The sequence below is a fragment of the Bubalus bubalis genome, chromosome 6, assembly GCF_019923935.1.
Source record: "Bubalus bubalis isolate 160015118507 breed Murrah chromosome 6, NDDB_SH_1, whole genome shotgun sequence".
NCBI lineage: Eukaryota > Metazoa > Chordata > Mammalia > Artiodactyla > Bovidae > Bubalus > Bubalus bubalis.
Window position 1 is genome coordinate 83119384 of NC_059162.1, and position 17323 is coordinate 83136706.

General features: G+C 43.4%; 1 pseudogene; it reads right to left on the reverse strand.

Moving 5' to 3' along the window:
• Positions 1 to 8231: 8231 nt before the first annotated feature.
• On the reverse strand, positions 8232 to 9329 carry LOC102390855 (annotated as a pseudogene).
• Between the last annotated feature and the right edge of the window lie 7994 nt (positions 9330 to 17323).

Consider the following 17323-nt stretch of genomic DNA (forward strand, 5'->3'; position numbering starts at 1 on the left):
TTAATTTGATTAATGTTTATCTTGGGGTGTTTTAACTTGGGTTTATCCTGTTTGGGACTCTCTGGGTTTCTTGGACTTGGGTGATTATTTCCTTCCCCGTTTTAGGGAAGTTTTCAACTATTATCTCCTCAAGTATTTTCTCATGGTCTTTCTTTTAGTCTTCTTCTTCTGGGACTCATATGATTCAAATGTTGGAGCATTTCACATTGTCCTAGAGGTCTCTGAGATTGTCCTCATTTCATTTAATTCATTTTCTTTTTTCCTGTGTGTTTCATTTATTTCTACCATTCTATCTTCTACCTCACTTACCTATCTTCTTCCTCCATTATTCTACTGTTGGTTCCCTCCAGAGTGTTTTTGATCTCGTTTATTGCATTATTCATTATATATTGACTCTTTTTTATTTCTTCTAGGTCCTTGTTAAACCTTTCTTGCATCTTCTAGATCCTTGTCTCCAGGATATTTATCTGTAACTCCATTTTGTTTTCAGGATTTTGAATCATTTTCACTATCATTATTCAGAATTCTTTATCAGGTAGATTCCCTATCTCTTCCTCTTTTGTTTGGTTTGGTGAGCATTTATCCTGTTCCTTTACCTGCTGGGTATTTCTCTGCCTTTTCATCTTGTTTATACTGCTGTGTTTGGGGTGGGCTTTCCGTATTCTGGCAGTTTGTGGAGTTCTCTTTATTGTGGAGTTTCCTCGCTGTGGGTGGGGTTGGATGGGTGGCTTGTCAAGGTTTCCTGGTTAGGGAAGCTTGTGTCGGTGTTCTGGTGGGTGGAGCTGGATTTCTTCTCTCTGGAGCACAATGAAGTGTCCAGTAATGAGTTATGAGATGTCAGTGGGTTTGGGGTGATTTTGGGCAGCCTGTATGTTGAAGCTCAGGGCTATGTTCTTGTGTTGCTGGAGAATTGCATGGTGTGTCTTGCTCGGGAACTTGTTGGCCCTTGGGTGGTGCTTGGTTTCAGTGTAGGTATGGAGGCATTTGATGAGCTCCTATCGATTAACATTCCCTGGAATCAGGAGTTCTCTGGTGTTCTCAGGTTTTGGACTTAGGCCTTCTGCCTCTGGTTTTCAGTCTTATTCTTACAGTAGCCTCAAGCTCCATCTATACAGCACTGATGATAAAACATCTAGGTTAAAGATGAAAAGTTTCTCCACAGTGAGAGACAACCAGAGAGGTTCACAGAGTTACATGGAGAAGAGATGAGGGAGGAGGGAGATAGAGGTGACCAGGAGAAGAGGGGGAATCAAAAGAGGAGACAGCAAGCTAGCCAGTAATCACTTCCCTATGTGCTCTCCACAGTCTGCATCCCTCAGAGATGTTCACAGAGTTATACAGAGAAGAGAAGAGGAAGGAAGGAGACAGAGGTGACCAGGAGGATAAAGGGGGGAATCAAAAGGAGCGAGACAGATCCAGACAGTAATCAGTTCCCTAAGTGTTCTCCACAGAGATTCAGAATTGGGTAGAGAAGAGAAGGGGGAGGGAGGAGATAGAGGTGACCTGGTGGACAAAAAGGAGAGTCCAAAGGGGGAGAGACCAGTCAAGCCAGTAATCTCCCTCCCAAGTAAAAATGGGTACTAAAGATCGAATTCTTAAAGTTACAAAATTGATAATACCAAAAAGCAAAGATTAAAAATCTAGAGTAGAGGTTGGATTCTCAAAAATAGAATATTAAAGAAAAAAACAAAGTCACAAAAATTATAAAATATATATATATACATATATATATGAAGTTTGCTTTAAAAAATATGGTCTTTTTTTTGCAAAGTAATCAGTTCAGTTCAGTTCAGTCACTCAGTCATGTCCAACTCTTTGCATCCCCATGAATTGCAGCACGCCAGGCCTCCCTGTCCATCACCAACTCCTGGAATTCACTCAGTCTCACTTCCATCGAGTGGGTGATTCCATCCAGCCATCTCATCCTCTGTCATCCCCTTCTCTTCCTGCCCCCAATCAGAGCATCAGAGTCTTCTCCAATGGGTCAACTCTTCCCATGAGGTGGCCAAAGTACTGGAGTTTCAGCTTTAGTATCATTCCTTCCAAAGAACACCCAGGATGATCTTTTAGAATGGACTGGTTGGATCTCCTTGCAGTCCGTGGGACTCTCAAGAGTCTTCTCCAACACCACAGTTCAATAGCATCAATTCTTCAGCACTCAGCTTTCTTCACAGTCCAATTCTCACATCCATAAATGACTACTGGAAAAACCATAGCCTTGACTAGATGGACCTTTGTTGGCATAGTAATGTCTCTGCTTTTGAATATGCAAAGTAATAGTAGGTTATAAAAATGAAAATTAAAGGAGTAATAGAGGACTTAAAAATTAATTTTTTTTAATTTAAAGAATGGTAATAATAAAAATGTATCTAGGACTTTCTCTGGTTTTGTTGTGGACAGTATGGGGTCAGTTCATTTTCAGATCCTTGATATGGCTTTTACTTCTCAAGATCTATAGGCCCCTTTCTATGTAGTTGGTGCTAACTACAGGGTTTTAATCTTTTGCACCTGTCACTTGCAAGGTGGTTCTCTGTATTTGTTTTAGCTTCTTCTGTTCGCTGGTCTCTTCAGTGTCTAATTTCTGCCCTGACACAAGGGGGCGGTGGTGGACACTTTTTTAGGCTCACTTGTTCAGTTGTGCTGTGGGGAGGGAGGAACACTGCAAACAAATAACAGTGGCATGTGCTTGCAGTGTCTCGGCCACACTGGGTTTGCCCCCGCTCACCGCATGTGTGCTTTCCCTGTCTACACTGCTTAGGCTTTAGGTTGCTCTGCGGGGAACTGTCTGGGGCCAGCCCTGGGTAGTATGCAGATCCCAGGTCTAAGCTGCTCAGGTTCAGATTCTTGGGTACTCCACAAAGGCGCAGACTCAGTTGGGCCTGCGTTTTGTGCCCTTCCCAGGTCCAAGCAGCTCAGGTGACCAGGTGCTTGGTGAGCGCGGTCTCTGTGACTTATCGCCTTCCCTGTCCCTAACGCTTGGTTTTCTGGGTGTACAACCGGCACACCTTCTTTGGTGTGCCGTGTGTCTCTTCTGGGGAGCTAATTTCTGGCTGGGACCCTCCTGGTGGATGTCGACTGTCCAGAATCCCAAGAAGGAGCTTGGTTAGCAATGAAGCCTGCTTGCAGTTTGGTAGATGATGCCTCTCTGGGGCCGCGATAGCCCCCTTCTGGCTCTGGTTGCCCTCGCCTGCCTGTCTCCATTGGGGGATGATCTGGTCCGCAGCCTGCTAGCTCTGCTCAGTCCTTTGCTCTGTGAGTGGGCCTGGCGGTGTCTTAGGTTAGGGCTTTTCATGGGTTTGCTATCTCAAGTTAGTTCCCTCAGATTGCCCTCTGGGCATTCAGGCCCGGTCCTTACTCTAAGCAATGTAGCCCACACCTCCCTGTCCAGTCCCCAGTTACTAGTGGCGGATGTGGGCGTCTGCGCTGCTTCTCTGCTGGGAGTTACAGTTGGGCATGTAATCTGTGGGTTTTAATTATTTATTTATTTTTCCTCCTGGTTATGTTGCCCTCTGAGGTCCAAGGCTCTCCACAGACTCACCAGTGAGAGTGTTTCCTGGTGTTTCAAATCTTCTCTCTTTTTTAAGACTCCCTTCCCAGGACAGATCTACATCCCAACCTCTTTTGTCTCCCTTTTAATCTTTTATTTTTTTTTTCCTACCTCCTTTCGAGGACAATGGGCTGCTTTTCTGGGTGCCTAATGTCCTCTGCCGGCATTCAGAAGTTGTTTTGTGGAATTTATTCAGCGTTCAAATGTTCCTTTGATGCATTTGTTGGGGAGAAAGTGGTCTCCCCGTCCTATTCCTCCGCCATCTTCAGAGTGTGCTTGTGTTTGTTTTTAATTTCATTTTCCTACATCTTCATGTTTGTGATGGTGTGGGTTGAAAATTTGTTCAGTCACTCAGTCGTGTCTGACTCTGCAACCCCATGGACTGCAGCAAGTCAGGCTTCCCTGTCCTTCCCCATCTCCCAGAGATTGCTCAAACTCATGTCCGTTGAGTTGGTGGTATCATCTAATCGTCTTATCCTCTGTTATCTCCTTCTTTTCCTGCCTTTGATCTTCCTCACCATCAGAGTCTTTAAAAATTATATATGCTGATAAGACAGCTAAAACAAATGTAAAGCTTAAGAAACAGAGACTTTAAAAGACAACCTGGTGTCTTTCTTTGTTTCCTGTACTTCGCCGTCTAACTGTTACAGCAAACAAAGGGGGTGTGAGAGGGTGGTCACATCCCAGGTGTGTATTCTAGCTTCATACAGAAAAGAATTCAAGAGTGAGCTATGGTAAAGCAAAAGAAGGTTTATTCAGGGAGACATACACCTCATAGACAGAGAGTGGGCCATCTTAGCTGGCAAGAGGTACCAGAGGGCAGGGTTGTCAGTTCTTTATAGGGTGGGTAATTCCATAGGTTAATGAGTGGGAGGAGTATTTCAGTTATCTTAGGGGCAGTGATTGCCATGAATTGGGGCCAATGCCCACTCTTTGACCTTCATGGTCACCCTTGGAACTGCCATGGTGCCTGTGGGTGTGTCATTTGCCAGATGATGTATTACAATGAGTGTATACTGTGGCTCAAGTTCTAATGGAAGTTGACTTTAGGATGGACTGGTTGGATCTCCTTGTAGTCCAAGGGACTTTCAAGAGTCTTCTCCAACACCACAGTTCAAAAGCATCAATTCTTCGGTGCTTAGCTTTCTTCACAGTCCAACTCTCACATTCATACATGACCACTGGAAAAACCATAGCCTTGACTAGACAGACCTTTGTTGGCAAAGTAATGTCTCTGCTTTTCAATATGCTATCTAGGTTGGTCATAACTTTCCTTCCAAGCAGTAAGCTTCTTTTAATTTTATGGCTGTAATCACCATCTGCAGTGATTTTGGAGCCCAGAAAAATAAAGTCTGACACCGTTTCCACTGTTTCCCCATCTATTTGCCGTGAAGTGATGGGACAAGATGCCATGATCTTAGTTTTCTGAATGTTGAGCTTTAAGCCAACTTTTTCACTCAGGAGTGTGTAGATGGTACTTAAATGCCATTGGATTTCCTCATATGTATAATTCTTGCTCAAGGAATTTCTACTCATGTGACTTGGCTTGTAGTGGGTCTCCATGTAGGGAAACTCCTTTTGGTTCCCTCTGCTCAGGTACTCTTCTGAGTCCCCTGACTCAGATAAGACCATTTTTTATGTTTGTGGATTGGCTTGAATTTTGCTACTTTGAGAATGCAGGTCCCACATGTATGTGGTACAGACCCAAGATTCCAATTATATGATTCCAGCCTGGGAAGACTAACTCTCTCTTCTTGCTGAGAACCTGGGAGAGTGGAAGGACACTCAGATTCCTGTTTGTGGATGGCAGTTAAGTCCTGGCTCCAGCTCCAGGTCCTCATTAAATGCCAGGCCTGTGGGCTTTTAAACACCAGCTTCTACAGCCCATCTCTGGTCCTCTTGAAGGCCACGTAACCTTAGCTACTGCTCTATATCCAACACCTAGGGAATTCCCTCTTCCTTTTTTAAAAAATGCTATTATTTATTTACTTTTGGCCTTATTTGGGACACACAGGATCTTGCATTGTGGTTTTGGGCTTTTCTCTAGTTGAGGAGAGTGGGCTTAGTTGTCCTGTGGCACGTGGGATCCTAGCTCCTTGACCAGGGATTGAACCCAGGTCCTCTGCACTGGAAGGAGAATTCTTAACCACTGGAACACCAGGGAATTCCCTTTTTCTTGCCTTTGAGACATATATTCTTAAACTATTTGAATACTCAAATATTGTAAATAATATTCTGTCTAGCATTACTATGTTTTAGGCATGGGAGGGAGTATTTTAGAACCTGCTTCATCTATCATCTTGACCTAAAACTTTAATAGAAGTTATTTTTAGTAAAATATATTTTTTAATGTTAATTTTGTAAATATTTCTTTACTCATTCTTTTATTTTTCTAGCAGATTCAAGATGTTTCTTTGTCTTCTTTTTAGATGTAAAATTATATGATATATAAATAATGACAGCTTTGTTTATTAATTATGTGTTTAAATCCCACCCATTTCTAATTGCATTGGCAGGAAGTTCTAAAGCAATATCCAATAATAATGGTGCTATCAGATCCCCTCTTGTATCCGACTTTATTACACATGGCTTTAGTGTTTTAGCATTAAACACATCCCAGCTTTGGTTTTTAGAGAAGGAAATGGCAACCCACTCCAGTGTTCTTGCCTGGAGAATCCCATGGACAGAGGAGCCTGGTAGGTGGTTTTGGTTTTGAGCAATGTTTTCCTTACGATAAGGGAACACCCCTACATTTTCATTTTATTAAGAGGTTTATAAGAAATGTGTGGAGAAGTTTTATGAAATGCATTTTCAACATTCCTAAAGGCAATCAGATGGTTCTTGTCTTTTGACTTATTGACAGTTTATACTGTTAAATTTCCTAATATGGAACCATCCTTAATTTCTTGATTCATGAAATGAACCTCACTTGGTCTTGGTGTGTTACTCTTTTAATGTATTTCTGGCTTCATTTGAGATATGTTTATATATATAATTTATATGTGGAGATATATATTTTTAAACTTTTCTTTTTCATTTATATTTAGAAGCAAAATTAGTTTGTAGCTTTTTTCAAAATTAGGTTATTAGATTAAAGATTTACCAATTTTAAATAAGGAATTAAGATATTTCCCATATGTCTCTGCTCTTGAATAGTTTAAACAGCATCAGAAGTATTTGTTTGTTCAGTATTTGAAAGATTCACATGATTTCATCTGGGATGAGGGTTTTTGAGAAGAATTTTCTTAATTTCTTCTATGTCATTAATTTATTTAGGTTTTCCATGTCTTTCTAATCTAATTTTGGTAAGATATATTTTCATAGAAGAGCATCAGTTTTATTTGTTTCAAATAAACTAATTATAATAGCACATAATAGTCTCATATGCATCTATCATTCCTCTGTATATGGGACAAGTCTCTCTTTGGCATAATTTTGTATTGTTGTGCTTTTTCCTCCTGTTTCTTTCTTCTATGTTGTGAGGTACCAACATCCACATTTTTCAGCAATCCAGATTTTATTTATTTTTATTTTTTTGGAAATTAGGAAAATACCTTTATTATTTCTGAAATGTTCCAATATTCAATGTAGAACCCATGATAGTGGCTTTTTCACAACTTCACAAATTATATAAAAATGACTTTCCATCTTCTTTACAGAAATCTCCCCCCAAAATCAGGGCTCCATGATGGCTGACACTGGGCAGGAAGGAGGGGCAGAGAATACAGCAGGTAGAACCAGTGTTCTTGGAGCAGCCTGAGGCTTTTCCTGTGCATTTAAAGCTCAGGCTGAGTCCCAGAGACCTGCAGGCCACGGGAGGGAGGCGTGGCCCACACACACCTGTGGCACACTGAGGCCGGCCTCTGCTTCAAAGGCCAGCCACCCCCAGAGGGCCTGCAGTGTGGCACTTGTGGCTGACGGGCCACGATCAAGGCCGCTTCATGAGAATGAGAGCAGGAGGCAGGCCTGCAGCTCAAATCTTTTTGCTCTAAAGCACGGCCAGGAAAGAGGCCATGGGCACTGGCCAAATGGTGCTCTAGGTTTAGAAATTTCCCCTTTTAGCTCACAAAAACAAATTGTCAAATAGTTATTTTAAAAAAAAATCAGAAAACAAACATTTGGTTCCATTTAGGCTGTAATCAGCAATTGGTAATTTTTAGAAAAAGACAACTTGAGTTGCTCATTGTTTTTATCAGGTCTCTGACTCCTTCCTTTCTCATCTGCGGTTGGGTGGAGGGGTTACAGCTGTAGCAGAGGACTGTTTGTTGATGTGAGAAAACTGTGAAAAGTGTTTTGCACTCGCATACAAAGGCTAATGGAATTAAAAATGATCCCACTAAGTTTTATGAGAAACAGGACTATTCCTCTTGGGTGTCTCAAGTCAAAACAAGGCAACTGCCTAGTGATTTATAGTCCCCACTACACATTTTCTGCCTTCCAAGAAGGCGTTAGAGAAGGGCTGATGTCCACCAGAAGCAATTTCAAACACCCCACAGACAGCCTGGACACTTTGTTTTCACATGCAGCAGGACTTTCTCCTTTGGCCCTGGCAAAAAAGCCGACTCCCTAAGACTGTTTAGGAAGGAACAGACAGGAAATTTCCCCCAAAAGCTAAGAGGGGCCAGTGTCCTCTGTTGACTAGAGTGGCGGAGAGCATCGTCAAAGGCAATTGATACATTTATGGCATATGGAAATTGTCCTGTGGTCCCCAAGTGGCCCCCAGGCTCGACCTGGCTGGATGGGCAGCACAGGAGTTACAGAACGAGTTATCATAAGGCACGTGATCGAGGTGGCCCCCACACCAGGCCCAGAAAGATTATCTCTTCGCACAATTCCAAAAGTGTTGGAAAGCTGAGGAGTTGATGACACTCACTGTGAGCAGCAGATACAGGGTGATCGTCATGACCGTAAACCAACGGATGGAGACCCGGGAGAGCTGGCTGGAAGCCCTGTTGGGCTGCTTCTTCGAGTACACCAGCAGGTACTTCACGCGCAAAAGCTGGTTATTAGTGACCACAAAGTACTTTGGTGGGACGTCGCCCCCTTCACTGTGCTAGATTCTCGCTCTCCTGCGATCTATCTCCTTGGAATCCTTCTTCTTCGTTTGGCACTTGACGGCTGGATGGTCAATGACCTCGCACACAGCCACGCAGCTAAAGATGGGGCCGAGGAGACTGTGCTGCCACCCGTGGCCATGGGGGCTGTAAATGAGGGCCAGGCTCAGGTCACTTGTGAGGTAGGTCCCTTCCCCAAACAAGGATGTCTTGTTCAGGTGGCAGTGCAGGCCATTGTGGATGATGGAATGGAAGTTCTCTAGGCGGCTCCCGTGGAAGGCGTAGATGAGGTCGCGTTCTCCTTTGGTCTCATAAAATTTGGTGTTGGCTGGGTCAGAGTACTCGATTTCAAACAGGAAGTCCGGCACAGGGACAGGCGTGTGAGGGGTATCAGTCAGCTTTTGGATCTTTTCAAACTCTGACTTCCCTGCACTGTGGATTGTCAGGACCTTTGACGATAAAATCCAGCTCATCAGGTCCCAGGCCCATGGGTCTTTTTCTCCTGAGGACTGGAGAAGTTCTTTCAGGTTAGGTAACTTGCTGGCATCTACAAGCAGGGCCTCGAAGTCCTTGCAGTTGTGGCGGGCATAGCACGCGGGGAAGGGCCGCGGCACTGAGTCGCGCTTGTAGCTCCGCAGGGCCGAGGCGAAGAAGCTGCAGCGCAGGTCGGTGGCCAGCACATCAGGGCCTGCCGCCTCCCTGACGGCCGCCCACCCCGCGGGCTGCATCCTGGCGCGCCGCGCGTTGTCGGGGGAGACGCGTCGAGGTGCGAGGGAGCGGGGTGGAGGGGTAGGTAGGGCAAAGCCTGCGTTCAGCGCGGGGCTGGGCCCATGGACAATGGGCTGGAGGGGGCTGGGGTCTCTCGGCCTGGGACGAGCTAGGCAAAGAGAGGAGATGACAGGGTGAGACCGTGCTGACGAGTGTCTTCTGCGGGGGGCCGAGCCACTCGCTGCCCAGGGAGACAGACAGGTGAGGAGAGGGACCCGGCCGGGACTGCGGGCCAGTGCGAGGGGTGGGCGGGGGGATAATGGGGCCTGACGGACGGGGATCCCGGACCTGGGGGAGGGGCAATGACATGGGTGAGAGGGCAGCATCCTGACACGTGTCCTATGAAGTGGCATGGGGTGGGGGCACCCCTAGAGGGGACCGTGGCCCGAGCCCGCTCCCTACGGCGGGAGAAGCTGCAGCGCGGCCCAGGCCTTCCTCCAGATTTTAAAATTACAAAGTTATGGCTTTTAGAGTTGTGTTTTTGTTTTCTCGATCATTAATTTCTGCTCTTACCTTACTGTCTCCTTATTCTGCCTTTTAGAGATTTATTTGACTTTTTCTAACTTCTTGAAATAGTAATAGGTGAGTCTTGTATGCTTTGTTTTTATTTTTTGCTTTGGTTGCACCATGGGGCATGCAGGACCTTAGTTCTCCAACCAGGGGTCAAACTCATGACCCCTGCTTTGGAAGCACAGTGTTTTAACCACTGGACTGCCAGGGGATTCCCCTTCATGTATTTTTTTTTTTTTTTTAATGGCAGTAATATAACTAGGTTTTTCTGTGAAGTACCTTCTGTTGAACTTCCAGGCTATTACACACACTGGATATAGCCTTTGGGATTTATTATATGATTATTACATTTATTATAAGCACTTTACAAGAGACTTTGGTACCTTAAACGCAAGGGATGAGATAAGAACACTCAGTGAGATTTGAATATGCAGAAATTGGACATGAAAATATTGTAATAACTGAGAAAAAATTGTAAGAAATTCTCAGATGTAGGGAAAGTTTAGGGGTATTGTCTAGGTGGAAGGTATGGCAATAGGCAGGTGGCATACATTTGGAGGGCCTTCCCTGGTGGCTCAGCAGTAAAGAAGCTGCTTGCAATGCAAGGGCTGATGGAGAAACAGGTTGGATCCCTGGGGTGAGAAGATCCCCTGGAAGAGGCCATCAGAAACCCACTCCAGTATTCTGGCCTGGAGAATGCCATGGATAGAAGAGCCTGATGAGCTACAGCCCACAGAGTCACAAAGAGTTGCACACGACTGAAGCAACTTAGCACACATGTAGACATTTGCAAGCCAGACCAACTGGATCTTGAATCCAAGGCTAAAGTTGACAGATTTCTGTAGGCTGAGAGAGGTCCTTGATGGTGGGCCTTTTAAGAGTAGAATGCCGCAAACTCAGAACGGATTCTGGAAGATGCTAGGACTAGAGTGCCAGATGCAGTAGACAGGGCAGGATGCCAGGGACGCCTGCATGATCAGAAATCAAGCCAGGTAGCATGAATGGATGAACGGGACTCAGAAGATCAGGGCAGAGAAGCAGGATTGAAGTGGTATGCATGAAAGTAATCACAGAAGTCCTCAGTGTTCTAAGGGAGTGGAGGGAAGAGAGGAAGAGTCAAGGATGAAACTGTATATAAAGGGATTTAAAGATAGGAGTCTGAGAAGGGGATCTGGAGGAGGAGACCATGGAGAGCAGTCATGGAAGCTGAGGGGCAGAGCTGCGGTGAGCTTCAAGGAAGCGAAGCTGAACACGGGTGAAGGAGGGTGGGCTGGAGGTGAAGACGCCCCTTTCTAGAGGATGCCCTCACTGCTAATACTAAACTAGTGAGGGTTAGAGAGCAGAATGGAAGCACTGGTGGGAAGTAAATTCTGAAGAGAATGGGCTCTTCACCCTTCAGATCTTTTCCTTTTATTCACAATTAACAAACAAAATTAATTAGAGAATTGTTGTTGCTGTTGTTGGGACTAGGAGGTCAAACTTCACCTTACCAATTTGAGTAGCATGTGTTCAGTGGAAGATATGATGTCTTTTGTCAAAGAGAAATAGACCTGAAAAAATAAATAAATAAAACCAAGGAGATGTCCTAGTTTTAGAAAAGATTTGCTACAAATTTATTTTAAACAGAGGTCTGTCAGAGTACTAAAATATTATTTGATTTCAAAGACTATGGATATGCTGAACTTTTCAATGATATGATGTGCAAAAGATGCCTTATAGGCCCTCAATAAATGTTAGTTATCCCCCCCAACCACCTCCCACTCCCAATACATATCTGTGCAAATCAGGCCTTGTGTTTGTTCAGAGGGAGCTTCTGGGCAGATCTCCTGCTCCTGGAGGGCTGTGGAAGAGGTCCCCTGTGCAGTCTTTTGTGACTTGACTACCAGCAAATGTTCACACAGGCTGTGGTGGACTCTGTGACAAAAAAGGGAGGCCTAACCAGATTTTAGACCCCTATGTAACCCCATAATTGAGTCAAGCCTATGCCATGGTCAGAGGAGCGGGAAGGTGGAGGAAAAAGACCAACAGGCTTCCTATGGGCCAGTGACAAAAAGTCAATGCCAAGAGAACAGTGTGCATATATTCAAATGACATTATTGTGTTATATGGTTATGAGAACAAAGGTTTCCCATTGCAAGATTATTTTTTAGCATCCTGATAAGCAACTGATCATGTCTGGGTCCACCAGCTCGGCGCATCCCCCACTGTCTCCTTTCTCAGGTGGGCCACCTGACTTGAGAGAACCGAAAGCATGTAAAACCACACAGTGTCTACAGTAACAGAATTATCCTATTCCACTCTCTGCATCAACAACAGTTGACTATTTCAGGGACCTCTTGCCCAGAAGATGAAAGGTAAAACTATTGCTTATTTCTAAAAGTTTCCCAAAAAGTGATTTAAATGATCATTCAGTTTTTCAACAGAAAATGTCAACTGACAGTATACTTCCCAAGATTCTCTGAACACTTGCTGCTTCTCTTGTGGTGACCATCAATCTTAAACTCTTATTTCATGATCCTTAACCAATCCTAATCAAGCCCTTCCTTGAAAACGCTTCTGAAACTAGACTCCAAAGCATTTTAGACATCCCAACTTTGCCTTCTCCTCTCAAGACACTATGAAGATTCTGTCTTACTGAAAAAAAAAAAAAAAAAAAAAAAAAAGAACTCAGTCTTGTCTTTACAACAAACTGTCCCGCTGCTCTTTGAGGGAAAGGCAGCATTTGATAATCTCATCTGACTTCTCCACCTCCCCACAAGTCCTGAAAGCCATTCAGAATTCAGACAAAGGTGATATGGGTTAGAGGTGCTTTGGTCAAGCAGGACAAAGACCTTATTCTATCTTCAACATGCATAACCCTAGGTGATCCACCTGGCCCTACATGTATATTCAATGTATTGTTGCTGGTGCTACTCCTCAGTCACTCAATCTTGTCTGACTCTTTGCGACCCCAAAGACTGTAGCCTGCCAGGCTCCTCTGTCCATGGAATTTTCCAAGGAGGAATACTTGAGTGGGAAATTAACATAATGGTTATAAAGCCTTTTAATGAAAAGATATCATTTACTGTTGAGGTTCTTTAATGGACCGGAACCTTGTGGTCCGGAGTCGACCAATAAGAAAGTAAAGGAGAGAGAAAGAGGCTGATATTCCTCGGCTTATGCAGAAAGCCAATAAAGCCCCTGCACAGGGCTTGCTCTGTTCACAAAGGCCTCAGCCACCTTCTCGACAGGGTGAAGGTGCAGAGCTCCTTCTCAAGAGGGTCTTAGAAGCCCAGGCTGGAAAGTGAACACAGAGGACCTCTGTGCTCCAAAGAAATAGCCTGAGAGAGAGAGAGAGAAAGAAAGCAAGACACGGGGACCAAAGCTCTGATGGAGCAAAGGTGTTTTAATCAACATGGTGTGGGCATATATACTGTAGTTATTCTCAGCAAAGATAAAGATTAAAATTCCAGACTTACAAAACAAAGGTGATCCATATTAAAGAGAGAGAGAGTTATAAATAATCACTTTTACCATATGGTTCATAAAAAGGAAGAGGGTACTTATCACCATATAGAAAAACTAACGAAGGAAATGCCTGGATTCCTCAGCCCCCGGGAGAGGCTTGCCTCTCCTCTTAATACCTGAATATTCAGGAATTAATAAGGAACAGAGAATTCCTGACAGATCCAAAACAGTACACAGGAAGCCCCCTGTTAAATGCTTCCTGACAATTCCCCTTATTTTATTATATTTGAAAAAAAAAAAAAATGGTCCTGAGCAAATGAGTTTGGTTAGTATTAACCAACCTTATAGAAGGGCGACAGTAAACAACAAATATAATTATCAAGACAATCGCCAAAGTTACAATTCTAGACCCGATTCTGTGGGTAATACTTTGAAACCATCCTCGTGGGTCTAGCCCAGATAATTTGTTCAGCTAAAGTTTCCAAATTAGGGGAAGAAGGCAGATTTTTAGAAAAAGTTTTAAAGATTTCCTTTTGCAGTAAATGTACATTCAGAGAGGCATTATCATGTATATTTTGTAAATGAAATTTGATTTGTTCCCAGTTGTAGGCACTATGACTGAATTGAACAGGAGTAACACAAAATTGAGTAGCTTAAAGAAATAGAGAAGTTAAAACAAATATATCAGTTCAGTTCAGTTCAGTTCAGTCACTCAATCATGTCTGACTCTTTGCAACCCCATGAATTGCAGCACGCCAGGCCTCCCTGTCCATCACCAACCCCCGGAGTTCACTCAGACTCACGTCCATCGAGTCAGTGATGCCATCCAGCCATCTCATCCTCTGTCGTCCCCTTCTCCTCCTGCCCCCAATCCCTCCCAGCATCAGAGTCTTTTCCAGTGAGTCAACTCTTTGCATGAGGTGGCCAAAGTACTGGAGTTTCCGCTTTAGCATCATTCCTTCCAAAGAAATCCCAGGGCTGATCTCCTTCACAAGTATATAGCTTGCACTTAATACAAGTTATAGAATGTAAAGTCTTATTAAATTTTAAATTTCCTATGGCTATAACAAAAGGGGGTGGGACACAGGCATGTATAAAATATGACTGATTATAGCAAAAGAAATAGTTACTATGACCACGACAGGTCTCTGTGAAATGTCTGGCCCAAGTTCCAAATTTTTCGGTGTTTGCAGCAAGTTTCCAAACGTCCCATTGTTCAGGCCCAATTTGTTTATAGAGAATGATTCAAAGAGGAGGAGGGGTGCCATTCCACCGTCAAGCCAGCCAAGAAGTCCTTTGTCATGGTAATATTTCATTAGTAACCATTTATATAATGTTTTTTGTTTTTTCCCTAACTCTTTCCCTAAAGTTTAGTAGTGTAAACATGGTTCACAGTAAATAACCCAAGCAACGTCCGAAGGTCTTTTGGAGGCAGGACGAAAACCCAAGTTTGTTGGCTGACGTTTATGCGTAGTACTGCTGGGCCCATGCACAAGGGAAGGACTTCATAGCCTAAAGAAATGTTAATTAGTGTTCCTTCCTCCCCAAGGTGTGATGGCTCCTTCACATTCTAGGGAGGGAGCATATGTATAGAGTCATTAATTGAAAGGATTGGTCCTCTCTCTGTCCATTGAACCATCTGTAATAGAGGGGGGTTGGGTATTTGTCTAGCTCGAGCTGGGGGGCGGGGGGTGGGGGTAGGGGTGGGCAGGTACAGGGCAAAAAACTGAGCATTGCCAGGAGAATGTATTCAGGACTCCGAGGCAATTCCTGTTGAGAGACCAAATTTTCAGCTCGATTAGTAAGGGTTTTTATTTGTCCCTAAGTGGGGAGATCATAGGGGTGATGCTGCTGAGGGTGGTGTTTTCTGGAGAACTTTAGAGCGGACATAGCCCATATTGGAATTTCTTCTTTCTGGGGTTCTTGTTGTTTCATCTCCATTTTTAATGCCAAGGGCCCCTTCGGGTCGAATCTTTGGAAGAGGTTAAAAACAATTTAAAAAAACAAAACAAAACAAAACTGTATTAACAATAGTTATAGGTTTAGAAAATATCTTATGTTGGAATCTAGTAAACTTTGCTTTAGATAAGGAAGACAGTAGTGTGCCTGTGTATACCCCCTTTTTAAAAATTTTTTATTTGCAACTTTAGTGTGTGATGTGTTCTTTTGACTATATCTTGTGTCTGTGGATTATAAGGAAAACCTGTAATATGTTTAATAGAAAAAGATTGTAAAAAATGTTTAAAGTGTCTAGAAATACAGGCAGGGTATAACATGTTGTGTAGCCTCACCGTGAAGAGGTGTGGCCCAGATAAAAGAGGAATTTGTGTCTATACAGACGTGTAGGAAAGAAAATGGAGGAAGTTCAGGGCACTGAGTTACATCCATTTGCCATAGTTCATTCAGTTGCAAACCACGAGGATTAATACCTTGTGCGATGGGTCGAAGATTACCAGTCTACAAGTAGAGCAATTACTAATAATTTCTTTAGCCTGGCGGTATGGGATTTTCCATAGCTGGTGTAGGGAGCCAGCAATGTTATGCAACAGAGCATGCTGTTCCTCTGGAGTAGCAAAGGAAACCAGTTTATCAGCTTGTTCATTATCATAAGTCATGGGGCCCGGAAGACAAGAATGTATTCGAATATGTGTAATATAAATGGGAGAATTGCCGTTTCTAACACCAGAGTGTAGTTCCAAAAAGAATTGTTGTATAATAGGTTGATTGGGATTTATGGTGGATGTTTCTATATTTTTTAACACAAAAACAGACTATATAGACTCGGAGACTATCTTAATGGGGTAAAGTGAAAGTGAAGTTGCTCAGTCGTGTCTGACTCCTGGCGACCCCATGGACGATAGCCTACAAGAATGTAGGCAAATAACTTAAATAAGAGCATATAATTCATTTTCTTCGGCAGAATGAAATTTAGTATAAAAGACTTTATATTCCTTAAGAGACCAGAATGAAGCTTTGGCGTTTTTAGTCTCATCTATAGTTTTGCCAAGAGAACACACTGGTCAAAGCAAACACCCTCTTCCAACAACACAAGAGAAGACTCTACACATGGACATCACCAGATGGTCAACACCGAAATCAGACTGATTATATTCTTTGCAGCCAAAGATGGAGAAGCTCTATACAGTCAGCAAAAACAAGACCGGGAGCTGACTGTGGCTCAGATCGTGAACTCCTTATTGCCAAATTCAGACTGAAATTGAAGAAAGTAGGGAAAACCACTAGACCATTCAGGTATGACCTAAATCAAATCCCTTATGATTATACAGTGGAAGTGAGAAATAGATTTAAGGGCCTAGATCTGATAGATAGAGTGCCTTATGAACTATGGACAGAGGTTCGTGACATTGTACAGGAGATAGGGATCAAGAACACCCCCATGGAAAAGAAATGCAAAAAAGCAAAATGGCTGTCTGGGGAGGCCTTACAAATAGCTGTGAAAAGAAGCGAAGTGAAAGGAAAGGAGAAAAGGAAAGATATAAGCATCTGAATGCAGAGTTCCAAAGATCAGCAAGGAGAGATAAGAAAGCCTTCTTCAGCGATCAATGCAAAGAAATAGAGGAAAACAACAGAATGGAAAAGACTAGAGATCTCTTCAAGAAAATGAGAGATACCAAGGGAACATTTCATGCAAAGATGGGCTCAATAAAGGACGGAAATGGTATGGACCTAACAAAAGCAGAAGATATTAAGAAGAAGTGGCAAGAATACACAGAAGAGCTGTACAAAAATGATCGTCACGACCAAGATAATCACGATGGTGTGATCACTCACCTGGAGCCAGACATCCTGGAATGTGAAGGCAAATGGGCCTTAGAAAGCATCACTATGAACAAAGCTAGTGGAAGTGATGGAATTCCAGTTGAGCTGTTTCAAATCCTGGAAGATGATGCTGTGAAAGTGCAGCACTCAATATGCCAGCAAACTTGGAAAACTCAGCAGTGGCCACAGGACTGGAAAAGGTCAGTTTTCATTCCAA